The sequence below is a fragment of the Odocoileus virginianus genome, chromosome 10, assembly GCF_023699985.2.
Source record: "Odocoileus virginianus isolate 20LAN1187 ecotype Illinois chromosome 10, Ovbor_1.2, whole genome shotgun sequence".
Lineage (NCBI taxonomy): Eukaryota > Metazoa > Chordata > Mammalia > Artiodactyla > Cervidae > Odocoileus > Odocoileus virginianus.
This window is the reverse complement of record NC_069683.1, coordinates 40,502,471-40,520,273: the sequence shown is the minus strand read 5'-3', so window position 1 is coordinate 40,520,273 and position 17,803 is coordinate 40,502,471. Positions and strand designations below refer to the sequence as shown.

The 17,803-nt window shown below is 34.7% G+C and overlaps 1 protein-coding gene across 2 annotated transcripts in view; it reads left to right on the top strand.

Annotated features, from left to right (window-relative positions):
* SOX6 (SRY-box transcription factor 6) overlaps positions 1–17,803 on the top strand; it is a 765,792-nt gene that overhangs the window by 18,339 nt on the left and 729,650 nt on the right. The gene's annotated exons all lie outside the window — the stretch shown is intronic.

Sequence of the window (17,803 nt, the reverse complement as noted above, 5' to 3'; positions counted from 1 at the left end):
ATAGTTTTTAATGCTTTTGAAAAATTATGTAAAATTCTTTAGAAGGTGAGAAAGGAGGTAGAGGATGATATGGCTGTTTTTAAGGACTAAATGATTAAGGAGAAGAATTAATTTTTATCACTTTTTATCATGGAAATTTAAATGTATATACACAGGCAGACAAAATAGTGAGTATTCATACTGTATTCTGTTTAATAGGAATATAAAAGGATTTTGGCAGAGAAAAGTTCAAAGTTTTCTTCCATCAGTCACCAGGTGACAGTCCAGCCTGAGATGGTTTAATAGCTATTTGATTTGGGTTCTGAAGAAGTGGAAGGAACTGAAGGTGGCATGAAGTTATGATAATGTAGATTGCATTGATTCATGAACTGAATAGATAGACATATAACTAAGTGCTTTACAGACCAGAAATTAGATTCTAAGAGGAAGATGATATAGGATTCCTGGGTTTAAGTATTTCTTTTTTGATCTGTGGTTATTATTAACTTTTTTTGCTTTGTTTCTTTTTTAGTTTCAAAATTACATAATCTTTATATTTTGCGTGAATTTTAGAGAGTTACTGGTTGTTTGGAAAACTTAGAGTAAATTTTTAGGGACAAAGTATGATTCCCTACGAAAGTTTATTATAAATGTATTAGCCATATGAAATAAAATTTTTGTTTATATTGTGAAGTAAACTATGTAGTGTAAAATAGAGAATCATTTGTCTATATTTTCAAATTTTCCTTTAAAAACCAAGGCAAATATGTACAAGATTTTGACAATGCTTTGCATACCACTTTTATATATAAAAATATATATATTCATATACATACATCTGTATTTATATTCCTTTCTTGTATAATCTGTGGTTGTAAATGGTTGCAAAAATTTTTGCCGGTATTTTTGACCACGTTGTGGAAAACTTCTTAAGCATATTTTTGGATGGGGCTATTAGCACAAAGCAATGTGGTCTAGAAGACAAAGCCTGAATCAGAAGTAAGAAAGACTGGAGTCATTGTGGTTCAGACACTTATGGTGCGATCTCGGGTAAATAACTTATCTTTCTGGATCTCAATTTTTATATGAGTAAAAAGAGAAATTTGAACTAGATAATTTCTAAGATCCTTTAAGGTGGCAGCATGATATAATGAAAATAATATTGTTTTTAGAATCAGATGCATCTGGTTTTCATTCATTCAGCAAGTATTTATTGAGAGAACTATTGTGCCAAGGACTGGAAATACTAATAAGTGATATAAACAAATTAACTAATTAGTCTCTATCTTTATGGAGCTTATGTTCTATTTGGTAGACAACAAAAAAACAAATACATAAAACAATTTTAAAATTTGGTAAGTGCCATATGGAACTTCCCTGGTTGTTAAGAGTCCACCTGCCAATGCAGGGGACATGGGTTTGATCCCCGGCCTGGGAAGATTCCACATGCCTGGGGACAACTAAACCCATGCGTTACAACTATTAAAACCTGTGCTCTAGAGCCTGTACCCTGCAACAAGAGAAGTCAGCGCAATGAGAAACCCACCCACCTCAACTAGAGAAACCCTGTGCATAGCAATGAAGACCCAGCACAGCCAAAGATAAATAAATAAGTGATTTTAAAAATAAGTGCTGTAAGGAAACAAACAAGTGATTCTTGACAGTGTGGTTTAGGACTGTTTCTCTGAGGTTGTAACTCAGGATAAGAAGGAACTAGCTAGATAATTAATAGGGAAGTGCTTTAGGTATAACAGCATCTGGAAAGGCCTTGCAGATGGAAAGAAGTTCTGGGAGCTGAAAGAAGAGCATTGTGCATTAGAGTGTATTGAAAAGATGGGAGAATGGCAAAAGATGAGGTTGGAAAGATAGGCAGGGTTTTGTAGATCATGCTATGGAGTTTGGATTTTATCTTTAATACAATAGTAAGCCTTTGTAGAGCTTTTAGCAGAAGAGTGTTTGATGTTTGATGTTTTAGGAAAGTAATTCTGATTGCAATATAAAGAATGGATTAAAGGAGGTTTAACAGTAGAAGTGAAGCTTTTGCACAGTCCAGTTGAATAATGAGGACCTGAGTTAAGGTGGTATGGTGAAGATGGAGAGAGGTGGAACAATTTAAGATATATTTTAGAATTAGAAACAGCAACTTTCTGATGAATTGGATATCATGTATGATAGAAAGGAAGGAATAAAAGATGATTCTTAGGTTTCTGACTTGAATAACCACTAGACAGAATTTCTCTTTACTCAGATGAGGGAAGATGAACAGATTTGGGTGGGTAGCTATCATGATTTCTTTTTCTGTTTCTTCATTGGACATGCATTGAATGTCTATCTTCAATCTTTTTGACATTTTTAGGTGATGATATCAAGAAATGGAGTAGGTAATTAAATATTCAAACCTGAAATTCTTATCAGTCAGGGCTAGAGATACATATATGAAAGTCATCAGTGTAAGGATAGTATTTAAATCCATGGGAATAGATGAACTATTCCAAGAAAAGAGACAAACCTCAGGGGACTTTGGCCTGAGTCTGAGGAACCCTAGAACTTACAAGTCAGGTTAGAAGAGGTAGATTCAGCAGTGGAGGCTAAGAGATAATGGCTAGTGAGGATGAAAGAAATCAAGAGAGTATGATATTCATAGAAGAGGTCAGTGTTTCAAGAAGGAAAGAGGTGTTGAGTGTGTTGAATGCTGATGAGAAATGCAAATTAAGATGAGCACAGAGAAATGACCATTGTATTTGGCAATTCTTGATTTGAATTCTGGCTCTGATGCTTTCTAGCTGTGTGACCTTGACTACTTCACATTGTTGTCGTTTAGTTGCTAAGTCATGTCTGACTCTTTGTGATCCCATAGACTGTAACTGGCTAGGCTCCTCTGTCCATGGGATTTTCCAGGCAAGAATGCTGGAGTAGGTTGCCATTTTCTTCCCAGGGGATCTGGACCCAAAGATCAAACCCGTGTCTCTTGCATTGTCAGGTAGATTCTTTGCCACTGAGCCATTTTACATTATCGAAGCTCAATTTTCTCATCTTCAGAAATGGAAATAACAATATTTCTCTCTCATGATTATTGTAAAGTGTATGATGAACTAACATGTCTTTATCTGAAACTGCCTGAAAAATTTGGGATGCTCAGTTAATATCAATTTCTTTTTTCTCTAGATGTGCAATGCCTTTTTAAATTTTAAATAAAGCACACATATCATTGCTTAAGGATGTTAATTTGTTTCTGAAAATTCTGCTGTTTAGTTAAAAGCCATAAAATAAAAAATTTCCATTAATTTTAATGGTAAATTATGATATATTTCATCCCAACCCAAGATACTCAGACTCCTCACAGATAAAAAATATAATATTTAAGGAAAAATGAAATTAAGTTTATATAAATGATAACCATTTGAAAGCATATAAATGTAGATTATACACAAACTAAAAAATTATAAAGTTATATTGTATTTGCTGAAGGAGGAAAAAAAGAATGGGTAATGGATGGTGGCTTTTGGAAGAAGAGGTGTTCATTCTTTGAAAGGTATGTTCTTTCTGTACCATTTTTCCACAAATATTTTAGACTTTTAGGGGTTCATAATTATCTTGTCTTCACATGAATTCGATATGAACTTATGGCACACTTCTAGAGTTTTATAAGTTACTACCTCTTCATTCTTTTGGCAAGGCTGAACATTTTTGGGTCATGCTACACAATGCAGAATTTTCCAGATATTCTCTGACTAGAAATTGTTAAGTTCCTTAAACCAGTGAGTATTTTTGCCTAAAAGTATAATATTAAAATATCACATCTTATGGTATATTTATGTAGTGTGTTTTTCGGTAAAAAAAGTTATTCTAGGGAAAAGAAGATATCATCTGAAAAGTGACACTTTTTCAGAGCTGTTTAAAACTAATAACTTGCTATCTGATTTAAGTACTGATTTATTGATCACCTACCACATGCATGACTATGTTGACTCTGTGAGGATAACTAAAAACTTTATAATGAATAGCTTTTAGCAGGCAGAATTTTTAGGTAATTCTTAATTTTAAAGGAAAAATCGTGAGAAAGCAAAGCCACTTTTTAATGTCATCTCTCTCTAATAATGTGAAATGCTCCCTCAATTGAATAAAATTTGAAACTCTAGTTTATATTAACTGGAAATGAGAGAAACTCATTACAGAATAACATGTTTTAAAATTTTTTCTTTTAGTTGAGATCTAAACCCCTAAGTAGCAAACGATCTTGTGGAGAATCATAAAGCCACTCTGGGTAGGTTTATGCATGTACTAGAGAACCACTGTCCAGGCAGGTTGAATTTCCACTGCATACTGAACTTATACATCTAAGGCAATGTATTTCTTGGAAAAAATCTGAATTTCCTGCCTGAAGTCTTGGCATAGACAAGCACAAGATCAATGAGTTCCAAGATAGGACTCTGTGCCTTAAATATCCATGTGTAACTTCTATTGGCATGATGCTTTCAAAGGAAATACATTTGGTAAATTATTCATTTCCTCCTCCAAACTATAAAATTGATGTATGATGGCTTTAATAATCTTTTGTGCAACTGTTATTACTCTTTTTTGTTGTTTAGACCTTGATCCCAGAGCAATAGCATGTGCAAATTGAAAATTAACCCAAAAGACTTCCTTATGCGAATATTACAAACTGAAACTTAAATCTATTTCTCTCTGATCATTTTCTTTTTTTTTTTTTGTATGATAATAGATTTAGTATCCAAGTTAGTAGCCCATCCAATGATGGGGTTTATAGGCATACCTAAACCTAAAAAATGGTTGAAATAAACTCAGGGGCATTTTTTTTTTTTTACTTTGCTATAAGTAATTCAGTGTGGTTTATTTCAATTTATTTACTTTTTTCTCTAGAATTACTGTAAAGATTTTCTGTTTCACTCATTATAGCACAGTGTTTTTCACATTTGAATAGACTGCATCAACATGAATTCTTTATAAGGACCTTAAAAACAAACTTTGCCAAGTCCCAGAATACAGAAGTGAATTCACATCCCAATACTCAGCTGCCTCATGAATAAAGGAGAGCCTGTGCCTGACACTTTGAAGCTGTAGCTGTTAAACCATACAGAATATTTACCTCAATAAATCATTATAAGAAACTAAGGTACAATTATACCCACAGAGAAAAAGAATTCAAAACACTGATTTATGTGTTTCAGTGCCTATTCCCTTTTCCCACTATGTTTTGAATTTTATGCATGTTTGTCATCTTTGGCTGCTCCTATGTATCTTTAAACTAATGGGTTCTGATTTTTTTTAACATTCCTCATTAAGTTTGTTATTTTTCTTACACACACAGGCATGATTTGCATAGTGTACAACATTTTGCATTTAAAATTAACTATATCTCATTTCTTAGGGCAGAAGAAAAAAATGGAAAAAGTGACTTATTTTAAATAAAACACTGACTTGTGCAATTTGTGACCATTTAAATTGAAATTGCAAATTAAGGATTTCATTTAGCATTTATTTTGGAGTACTAAGAGAGAGTAAGGAACTGAAATATAAACAGGAAGTAGATAGATCACTACCTTTAAGAACCATCTTCTATTAAACTATTTTGTTTATTTAAAGTTTGGTAACAGTATTATGGAAAGATACATTTGTTCACCAATGTGTATTTTTTTGTCTTTATGAAAGTAAAAAAAATCCCAAAGCAAAATAAATCAGTAATGTGAAGAAAGGATAGTGAGATTGACAGAGTTGATGCACAGATAGGAGGAGTAGGAGGATTTTTGCCTAGAATAATTAATTACGATCATCCAGATGTAGTAGGAAAAAATGGTTTTGTAATGATATGTTATAAATTGAAAGAATAGAAAAGGTATTTTAAAACAGTTAAATAATTTATCAAAAGAGTAAAACATTGTTTCATTGGTTTAACTTTTTTTCCCCATTGGTTTAACTTATAACAATTTAATCTTTATAATTTTAGAAAATCAAAGTGCATACTATCTCTGAGCCCTATCTATAGAAATCAGGGGCTGAATTTAGTTGATTCAAGTTATGTGATCAGTTTGAATTACAGAGTTGTAATTCTAAACGAAGTAATGTTATCTTACATGTTATCCCCTTTTTCAATCCATGTGAAATTGAGGATGTTATGTGGATTAGAGCCAGAGTTCTCTTACTTTACCTTTTCAAATAGGACGAATATAAGGATACGTGTAGATTGTAGGTTACCTGAGATTCGGGATCTTCTCCCATTCTCTTGTGTGTGTGTATGTGTGCGTGTGCTTGGTTTTGTCTGACTCTGCAACCCTGTGGACTGTAGCCTGCCAGGCTGGCCCTCATTTCAAGGTCTTTTATTTTTAGAGAAGACTTTAAGAGAAGGCAGAGTTCAACACAAAGATATTAATAGTGAGATTTAGACATCTTATTAGAAAGTTTGACTTTTTTTCCTAAAGTGTAATTTTTTTATCACACTCTTTTAGGCAACTGTCTGCTTCTTTATGAATAAGAACAGAAGGAATGGAAAGCTAGATGATTTCTAGTCTTTTTCAGTTTGCTTTGTGCCAAATAGATTTCCTTCTGTAAATGGTGTTTAAACAGTTTCTAAGAGAGTATTTAGATATTCTTGGTGGAACAGTCTTTAAATTTCCTTTACTTTTCCCCAAGTTCCCTATAATTTTGCACATAAGAAGAGTTAAGTCCTGAACTTAACTCATAATGAATGTCTCATAATGAATGACTTTAAATTTGGGAGAATTCATCTAAATTTTATTGACCTCTGAACTGCCAACATTGGTATTTTGTAGGAAACTCAAGTTAAATATGATGTTCTACCCCTTTTTTTAACTTCTTACCTGCGTGATTAGAGCACTTCACTAGACTTTATTCATCCAATGAGTTATTTATTGAATACTTACTGTGTGCCAAGTCCTGTGCCAAGAGTCTCAATTTCCTCACTTAATACACGTACTTTGCAGAGTTGTTGGGGTGGTGTATGTAAGCTATCTACCAAAGTGCTAATACAAAGATGTTTAATACATGGTTACTTTTTTTTTTAAAGGTTTGCCTTTGTTTACTTAGCTTTTGTCATTCTACTACCCATGTTTTATTCATTACAGTATTTTGCAAATAATAGAATTCCATATATTAATACTTCTAGGAAGGGAACTCATTGTGATTCTTGAAACAAAATAATAAAGTGGAGATCATTTTAGCTGAATTGAGTACATTTGGTTTTAGGCTTCTTGGCAACCCAAAGTAACTGAAAATTATAATATTATTATCTAATAAAAAGGAAATACATATGTTCCTCAAATGATACAAATGTTTCTCTAGCATTCAATTACAAGAGGACTTTTTTGCATCGATTTTTATGTAATGGATTCTGAGTGAAATTGATAGCTCCTTCAGTAGCAAATTAGACTTACTGGTTTGACATGGAAACTGTTTAAAGGTGGGAGGTTAAAGTGGAAATTTTGTAATTGGCAAGAGAAGTTAATTCAGTGAACTTTATTCATTCATTCAACAAGTGTTCATTTGAGTACCTGCTGATACTCAAATGTGCTCAATGAGAGAAAAATAGAATGTAGTCAATGTACTCAATGAGAGAAAAAGAGAAAAATTATAGTTGTATGACAGCTATTTGCAAGATGAATCACAGAGTGATACATTTGAGAGAAATAAAATTTCCTCTGTGTTGTAATTCACAAGATGCTCCATGGGTAAAATTTTAAAATGTAAGCTATCAGATATGAGCATGTTGTAAAAAAGATGAAATAAACAAGTGAGCACAAATACATTTTTAAAAGTAAGTTTGTTTTTGATGGGAGAAGTAAAAGCCAAAGATATATCAGATATCTAAGATATTTATTTTATAGAAGTCAAGCTTTCCATTAGCATTCCCCTCTACTTTCCATCTTATATTTCTAATTTTTATTATTATGAAACACTTTGAGAGACTCAAAAGTGGAAAAGGCCTTTGTAATTTAAATAAGTCCTTGTAATTAAAAATTCCTCCGAGTTGGAACCTGGCACAGAGGTCCCTTTCTATCTTGAATAGTCTTTTTCATAAAAATATTCATCAGTTTTTAATCAAACAAAATTTAAAAGAATGTTTCTGGCAGTTATAAAATAATTAAATGATTCATTACCAAGTGTTTAGAGAATCTTACAATGACCAGTTTACAAGTGTAATTTAATCATTTAACATTAGCATATGAAATATTTTGTGATGCCCTCATAGTCATCAATCTATATTTGTGAACTATATATTTTTTCTGTATTATATTACATCAGTCAGTGTGATTTGATCATGTAGTAACACACATTCTATGGACACACTCTGTAAGTTATTAAAATATCAGCGAATAAGGTATATTTTTAATATTGCAGGAAAGTGAATTCAAGTTTCATGTCATTTGTGAGCTTATAACAATTGTTTTATTAATTATTTATTTACTTGCTAAATGTTCAAGGGAAATCTATTCCTTCAACAGATGTATGAAGAAGGATTTTATGTATATGTTTATTGCATAGGTAGTTTCTTTGACATGGGCTATTTCAGTTGAGTTGTAAAATACAATATTCAGGATTTTTCTTTCCTTGTTCATAAAATATTACAGTACAACACAGGCTTTCTGAAGGTGTCTGGGACATCAAACACCTTCTGAAGATTGGGGACTCAGGAAAACAAGAAGGCTGGCCATTGGGCTTGGTATAGGGAATCTTCCAAATTTTCCATGCCTACAGGGCATGAAGGATACTAGTGAAAAAAGTGACTGAACTTCAGAACTAGCCAGTATCCTCAGGCTGGAAAAAGGTCTGTAAGAGGAGGGTTCTAATTCTGATAGCAGTGCTTTCCAATGGCCTAGCTCAGCAAAGCATATAGAATTTAACAATTTACATAGTCACCGTGTTTCCACTAAGTAGCATACTCATTAATTGCTCATACAGAAATATAGGCTCTATTTTGTAGAAGAGTTTAAGCACTTTAGAGAAATTATCTTTTCTGATAAATACCAGCATAACATTAAAAAAAAAAAAAACACAACTGGGAGCTTTTCTTTAGAATATAAAGTCTTAGATAACAAGGATTTGGGAATTTGTTTTGAATATGTACAGTGGCTAGCAAAATTTCATGAACATTAGTGTAAATGATATTTTATGATAAAAATACAATTAGATAATTCTATATTTTATTAGTTTATAAGTTATTTGTGAATTTTCTCAAATTATTAATAAAATGTTTCCTTTATCTCATAAATATTTTAGAATAATTAAATGAAATTCTTTAATATTTAAATTTAGACTAACTCCAGGAACCAGATAATGAAGTATGTTTTAGGGTCAATAATAGGGAAAAATGTATATCACATTTGCAAAATTTATTCTCTATTTAGAATTTATAATATAGGAGATAATAATGCAGTGTGATATAGTTTGAAGTGCACTGAAATTGTAATAGAAGACCTAGGTTCTTGTCTTTGCTCTACATTTGGAAAGTAACTCACTAGGTCTCAGTTTTAGTTGATTAGTCTTCAAGGAATGCTATGTTCTTAAAGTAAGCTTCACACTAAAAACTATAGCATAATGAGTAATTAATTAAAATGAGTAATAGTGTACAAAGTTAGAAAACTCACAAACGAGTTTAAGAAAAAGTCAAAATTTATTTCAAGGAAACCAAAGCATCTATGTATATGCTGTCCAATTTGGTTGCCACTAACCACATTTGGCTGTTTAAATTTCTATTTAAATTGACAAGTATTAAGTAAAATTCAGAATTTAGTCTTTTAGGCTCACTTAAGCATGTTTCAAATTATCAATAGTTACAATGTCTAGTGGCTAGACAGATACAGAACTTTTCCAACATGGCAGAAAATTCTATTTATATGTATAGCACTAACCTGGGTGCTCAAATTGTCTTGATTTTTGTAGTGGTCAAGGGGCACTATGGTTTAGGTTTCCTACTGTATATCATTATACCACAGACATGTAAGCTGACGTCTGCTATGGTCAGATGGATTAGTTTTGGACTTGGGGCTGGTGCTACCAACCCAGGGAACTCCAGTATTTATTAGTTTGGGGGGAATCCCTTGCATCATCATATGCCAAGGAAAGACTACTGTTTGGTTGAGTCTGAGAAATTCAGAGGAAACCATTCAGGTATGACCTAAATCAAATCCCTTATGACTATACAGTGGAAGTGAGAAATAGATTTAAGGGACTAGATCTGATAGACAGAGTGCCTGATGAACTATGGACGGAGGTTCGTGACATTGTACAGGAGACAGGGATCAAGACCATCCCCATGAAAAAGAAATGCAAAAAGGCAAAATGGTTGTCTAAGGAGGCCTTACAAATAGCTGTGAAAAGAAGAGAAGTGAAAAGCAAAGGAGAAAAGGAAAGATATTCCCGTTTGAATGCAGAGTTCCAAAGAATAGCAAGGAAGAGAAGAAAGCCTTCCTTAGCGACCAGTGTAAAGTAATAGAGGAAAACAACAGAATGGGAAAGACTAGAGATCTCTTTAAGAAAATTAGAGATACCAAGGGAATATTTCATGCAAAGATGGGTTAGATAAAGGACAGAGATAGTATGGACCTAAAAGAAGGAGAAGATATTAAGAAGAGGTGGCAAGAATACACAGAAAAACTGTACAAAAAATATCTTCACGACCCAGATCATCATGATGGTGTGATCACTCACCTAGAGCCAGACATCCTGGAATGTGAAGTCAAGTGGGCCTTAGAAAGCATCACTACAAACAAAGCTAGTGGAGGTGATGGAATTCCACTTGAGCTATTTCAAATCCTGAAAGATGATGCTGTGAAAGTGCTACACTCAAATATGCCAGCAAATTTGGAAAACTCAGCAGTGGCCACAGGACCGGAAAAGGTCAGTTTTCATTCCAATCCCAAAGAAAGGCAATCCCAAAGAATACTCAAACTACCACACAACTGCACTCATCTCACATGCTAATAAAGTAATGCTCAAAATTCTCCAAGCCAGGTTTCAGCAATATGTGAACTGTGAACTTCCAGATGTTCAAGCTGGTTTTAGAAAAGGCAAAGGAACCAGAGATCAAATTGTCAACATCTGCTGGATCATCAAAAAAGCAAGAGTTCCAGAAAAACATCTATTTCTGCTTTATTGACTATGCCAAAGCTTTTGACTGTGTGGATCACAGTAAACTGTGGAAAATTTGAAAGAGATGGGAATACCAGACCACCTGACCCACCTCTTGGGAAAGCAATATGCAGGTCAGGAAGCAACAGTTAGAACTGGACATGGAACAACAGACTGGTTCCAAATAGGAAAAGGAGTACGTCAAGGCTGTATATTGTCACCCTGCTTATTTAACTTATATGCAGAGTACATCATGAGAAACCCTGGGCTGGAAGAAGCATAAGCTGGAATCAAGATTGCCAGGAGAAATATCAATAACCTCAGATATGCAGATGACACCACCCTTATGGCAGAAAGTGAAGAGGAACTAAAAAGCCTCTTGATGAAAGTGAAAGAGGAGAGTGAAAAAGTTGGCTTAAGCTCAACATTCAGAAAACTAAGATCATGGCATCTGGTCCCATCACTTCATGGGAAATAGATGGGGAAACAGTGGAAACAGTGGCTGACTTTATTTTGGGGGGCTCCAAAATCACTGCAGATGGTGATTGCAGCCATTAAATTAAAAGACGCTTACACCTTGGGAGGAAATTTATGACCAACCTAGATAGCATATTAAAAAGCAGAGACATTACTTTGCCAAAAAAAGTCCATCTAGTCAAGGCTATGGTTTTTCCAGTAGTCATGTATGGATGTGAGAGTTGGACTATAAAGAAAGCTGAGCACCGAAAAATTGATGCTTTTGAACAGTGGTGTTGGAGAAGACTCTTGAGAGTCCCTTGGACTGCAAGGAGGTCCAACCAGTCCATCCTAAAGGAGATCAGTCCTTGGTGTTCATTGGAAGGACTGATGCTGAAGCTGAAACTCCAGTACTTTGGCCACCTCATGTGAAGAGTTGACTCATTGGAAAAGACCCTGATGCTGGGAGGGATTGGGGGCAGAAGGAGAAGGGTATGACAGAGGATGAGATGGCTGGATGGCATCACTGACTCTATGGACATGAGTTTGAGTAAACTCCGGGAGCTGGTGATGGACAGGGAGTCCTGGTGTGCTGTGATTCATGGGGTCGCAAAGAGTCAGACACGACTGAGCGACTGAACTGAACTGAACTGGGACTTCCTTTTGAAGTATATGTATATTATATGTTTATGTATGTATTTCATTTTATTTTAAATTTATATATACCTCTACCTTGTTCTAACAATGATTTAGGACAACTTCTCAGAATATTTTTCTGTTATTTTCTGCAGAGTGACTCAATTAGGTCTATTCAATATATATTTATTAAGCACAATTGCTCAGCTAGATATAAAAACTCTGGGAAATGTTCAGATCTTTGAAGAACAGTTTTTGCTATTAAAGAGTTTTTAATATAAAGAAGAAAAAGATATATTTACATGAAATGCTTAAAAGTGGAAGATAATTTTAATTAGGTCCCATTTGCTCATTTTTGCTTTTGTTTCCTTTAGGAGACAGATCCAAGAAAATACTGCTGTGATTTGTGTCAAAGAGTGGCATGCCTATGTTTTCTTCTAGGAGTTTCATTGTATCCAGCCTTACATTTAGATCTTTAATCCATTTTGAGTTTATTTTTGTATATGAGAGTGATCCAATTTCATTCTTTTACATGTACCTTCCCAGTTTTCCCAGCACCACTTGAAGAGAATGTCTCTTTTTAATCATATTTCTTGCCTCCTTGTCATAGATTAATTAACCGTAAGTGCATGGGTTTATTTCTGGGTTCTCCATTCTGTTCCATTGATCGGTGTCTCTGTTTGTGCCAGTACCATGCTGTTTTGATTACTGTAACTTTGAAGTATAGACTGAAGTCAGGGAGCATGGTTCTTTTAGTTCTGTTCTTCTTTCTCAAGATTGTTTTGGCTATTTGGGATCTTCTGTGTTTTCATACAAATTTTAAGATTATTTGTTCCAGTCCTGAGAAAAATGCCATTGGTATTTTGATAGGGATTGAATTGAATCTGTATATGGCCTTGGAAAATATGGCCATTTTAGCAATATTAATTCTTCCAATCCAGAATCACAGTGTATCTTTCAATATGTTTCTGTTATCTTCAGTTTCTTTCATCAGTTTCTTAACAGTTTTCTGAGTATAGGTCTTTTACCTCCTTGGGTAGGTTTATTCCTAGATATCTTATTTTTTTTATGTAATGATAAATGAGATTGTTTTCTTAATTTCTCTTTCTGATAGTTTATTATTACTGTATAGATATGCAACAGATTTATGTGCTTTAACTTTGTATCCTTCAACTTCATTAAATTCATTGATTAGTTCTAATAGTTCAGTACCATGTCATTTACAGTGACAGTATTACTTCCACACTTCCAATTTGGATTCTTTTTATTTGTTTGTATTGTATAATTGCTGTGGCTAGGGTTTCCAATACTGTGTTGAATAAAATTGGTGAGAGTGGGCATCCTTGTCTTCTTCCTTATCATAGAGGAAATACTTTCAGCTTTTCACTGTTGAGTGTGTTGTTAGTGGTGGGTTTATCATGTATGGCCTTTATTAAAATGATAAGACAACCTACTGAATGGGATAAAGTATTTGTAAATGATATGACTGATAAGATGTTTATATCTAAAATATATAAACAGCTTGTATAACTAAGCAAAACATTTTAAAAATGTGCAGAAGACCTGAATAGACTCTTTTCCAAAGAAGACATGCAGATGGCCAATAGGCACATGAAAAGATCCTCAATACTACTAATGATCAGGGAAATGCAAATCAAAACCAAAGTGAGCTATCACTTTACATGTGTCAGAATGATTATCATCAAAAAGAACACAAATAACAAATATTGGCAAGAATGTGGAGCAATAGGAACCCTTGTACACTTTTGGTGGGAATGTGAATTAGTGCAGCCAGGGTGTAAAACAGTATGGAAATTTCTCAAAAAGCTATAAGCAGAGCATATGATCCAGCAATTCAACTCCTGGTGTATATCTAAAAAATCCAAAAACTGTACTCTGAAAATATACATGCATGCCAATGTTCACAGCAGCATTACTTACAATTGCCAAGATATGGAAGCAGCCTAAAAGTCCATCAACAAATAAATGGATAAAGAAGATGTGATATACAAACACACAATGTAATACTACTCAGCCATAAAAAAGAAGGAGATTTTGCCATTTGCACAGATGGACTTGGAGGGTATTATGTTAAGTGAAATAATCAGAGAAAGACAAATACTTTATGATATCACTTATATGTGGAATATAAAAAATACAACTAACTAATGAATGTAGCAACAACAACAAAAATAACCAGACTCACAGATACAGGAAGCAAACTAGTGGTTACCAGTGGGGAGAGATAACTGGGGAGAGGCACTATAGGATAGGGGATTAAGAGATAGAAACAACTATGTATAAAATAAGTTACAAGGATATATTGTACAGCACAGGGAATAAAGCCAATATTTTATAATAACTATCAGTGAATCTTTAAAAATTGTGAATCACTATATTGAACATCAGTAATTTATATAATATTGTGTATCAACACTTCAGTGAAAAATGTTTGTAATAATTACATCCTTACAAATAAGAAAATATAATATGGGTTAAATGTACAATAAATGATATTACATCATATGTATTGTAGAAGTCCAATAGAAGGAGAGATCTGTGAACTTGAGTGGTTGAAGAGGTTAAGGAAGAAAGGGACTTGAGCTAAGGCTGAGTATGTTTGCAAGAACTTTCTAGCAAGGAGATTCTATGAGGCAAAGATCATATGGAGGAATCAACAAGATATGTTTGGCTAATGTATTAAAGAGGGTAGTCCAGGCTGTGTAACAAGTAGCACACACCACTCACATTTCTCTGAAGTTTAGAATAAGAGTTCTGACCCTTTGCCTCTATTTCTCTGAACCATCTTTGATTCCTTTCTCTTCCTTACTGTCCTTAACTAATTAATCTTATATTTTATAGATTCTTCTTTTCCAGGGAGGTATGAATTTTTTCCTTTATTTCCAAAAATGCCCAATATCTCAACCACTATAGAACTTTATTTTTCATATAACAGTCTAAGTCCTGGTCTGATTGGCAAATGGCCTTCTTTCATGTAGCGATTCAGGAATCTAGACTCTTTTGTGACTCAGCAATTCCTTAGATCAGGCGGAAGGGGAGAGTGTGGAACAGTACATCTGGTAATTAAAGTTTTCTATAAATGGGATTTATCACTTCCACTTGCATTCCATTGCCTAGAATCAGCTACACAGTTATGTACTCCCTAACAGCAAAGGAGGCTGAGAAATGTGGTCTAACTGTGCTCAGAAAGGATATTTTGTGATCATTTAGTAACCTTTATCATACACAGTAAGCCAATAAATCTAGCTTGGCTAATTAGGAAGGTTACTGTAGGAGAACAATGAGAAATAAGCCTGGAAATTTAGCTTGGGGTCACATTGTGGGAGACTTTGACTGACAGTCTAAGCACTGGGAACTTTTTCTTATAATCATTTGGGTACTATTGAAAGTTTTTGTACAAGGAAAGATATGGTAACAATGGGATTTTACAAACACTAATCCAGTATTTAGAATGACTTGGAAGAGGGAAAGGTTATGAGAAAGGAGAAAGTTATCCAAGTTACTGATAACAAGGACTTGGTCTATAACAGTAGGAGTGGAAATGGAGGCATCAATTTCTAATCTACTAGATGACACCACCCTTATGGCAGAAAGTGAAGAGGAACTGAAGAGCCTCTTGATGAAAGTGAAAGAGGAGAGTGAAAAAGTTGGCTTAAAGCTCAACATTCAGAAAACTGAGATCATGGCATCTGGTCCCATCCCTTCATGGCAAATAGTGGAAACAGTGGCTGACTTTATTTTGGGGGGCTCCAAAATCACAGCAGAGGGTGACTGCAGCCATGAAATTAAAAGACGTTTACTGCTTGGAAGGAAAGCTATGACCAACTTAGACAGCATATTAAAAAGCAAAGACATTAATTTGCCAACAAAGGTCCGTCTAGTCAGTCATGTATGGATATGAGAGTTGGACGGTGAAGAAAGCTGAGCGCCAAAAAATTGATGTTTTTGAACTGTGGTGTTGAAGACTCTTGAGAGTCCCTTGGATCGCAAGGAGATCCAACCAGTCAATCCTAAAGGAAATCAATCCTGAATATTCACTGGAGGGACTGATGCTGAGCCTGAAGCTCCAATACTTTGGCCACCTGATGTGAAGAGCTGACTCATTTGAAAGACCCTGATGCTGGGAAAGATTGATGGCAGGAGGAGAAGGGGACGACAGAGGATGAGATGGTTGGATGGCATCACCGACTCAATGGACGTGGGTTTGGGTGGACTCCGGGAGTTGGTGATGGACAGGGAGGTCTGGCGTGCTGTGGTTCATGGGGTCGCAAAGAGTTGAACATGACTGAGTGACTGAACTGAACTGAGGAAGAAACTGTAAAACATGATTAATGATTAGCTTGTATCCTATGGAAGAGGGAGAAATTAAAATCATGGGGAGAAGGGAGAGAATTTTTTTTCTCTCTAAATATTCTAGGAAGTATTTGGCTATGTAGTATTTGCTACTCCTTCCCTAATTTTGAACTAGTCCATTGGAAAGGAGTACATCAAGGTTGTATGTTGTCACCCTGCCTATTTAACTTATATGCAGAGTATATCATATGAAATGCTGGTCTGGATGACTCACAAGTTAGAATCAAGATTGCCAGGAGAAATATCAACAACCTCAGATATGCAGATGATACCACTTTAATGGCAGAAAGTGAAGAAGAACCAAACAGCCTCTTGATGAAGGTGAAAGAGGAGAGTGAAAAAGCTGATTTAAAACTCAACATTCAAAGAAACGAAGGTTATGGCATCTGGTCCTATGACTTCATGGCAAAAAAATGGGGAAAAAAGTGGAAACAGTGTCAAATTTCATTTTCTTGGGCTCTAAAATCACTGTAGATAGTGACTTCAGCCATGAAATTAAAAGATGCTTGCTCCTTGGAAGAAAAGCTATGACAAACCTAGACAATGTATTAAAAAGCAGAGACATCACTTCGCTGATAAAGTTTCTTTTAGTCAAAGCTATGGTATTTCCAGTTGTCACTTATGGATATGAGAGTTAGATCATAAAGAAGGCTGAGTGCCGAAAAATTGATGCTTTCAAACTGTGGTGCTGGAGAAGACTCTTGAGAGTCCCTTGGACAGCAAGGAGATCAAACCAGTCAATCCTAACGGAAATCAACCCTGAATATTTATTGGAAGGACTGATGCTGAAGCTCCAATACTTTGGCCACCTGATGCGAAGAGCTGACTCATTGGAAAAGACCCTGATGCTGGGAAAGATTGAGGGCAAGAGAAGGGGGTGACAGAGGATGAGAGAGTTGGATGGCACCACTGACTCAATGGGTGTGAGTTTTAGCAAACTCAGGGAAATAGTGAAGGACAGGGAAGCCTGGCATGCTGAAGTTCATGGGGTTGCAAAGAGTTGGACACAGCTTAGCTACTGCACAACAATTTGCTACATCCCTACAATTTTTTTTATTAATCTTAAAGAATTTGTTTTCAGTCTTTTAGACTGCTTAAGGATCTAGGGTATACGTTAAAGGGGAGATTCCTGGGCCTTCTTTCCAGAGGTTCTGATTTAGAGGCTTGTCTTTTAAAAAATTTATTTATTTTTAATTGAAAGATAATTGCTTTATAACATAGTGTTGATTTCTGCCATACATCAGCATCAATCAGC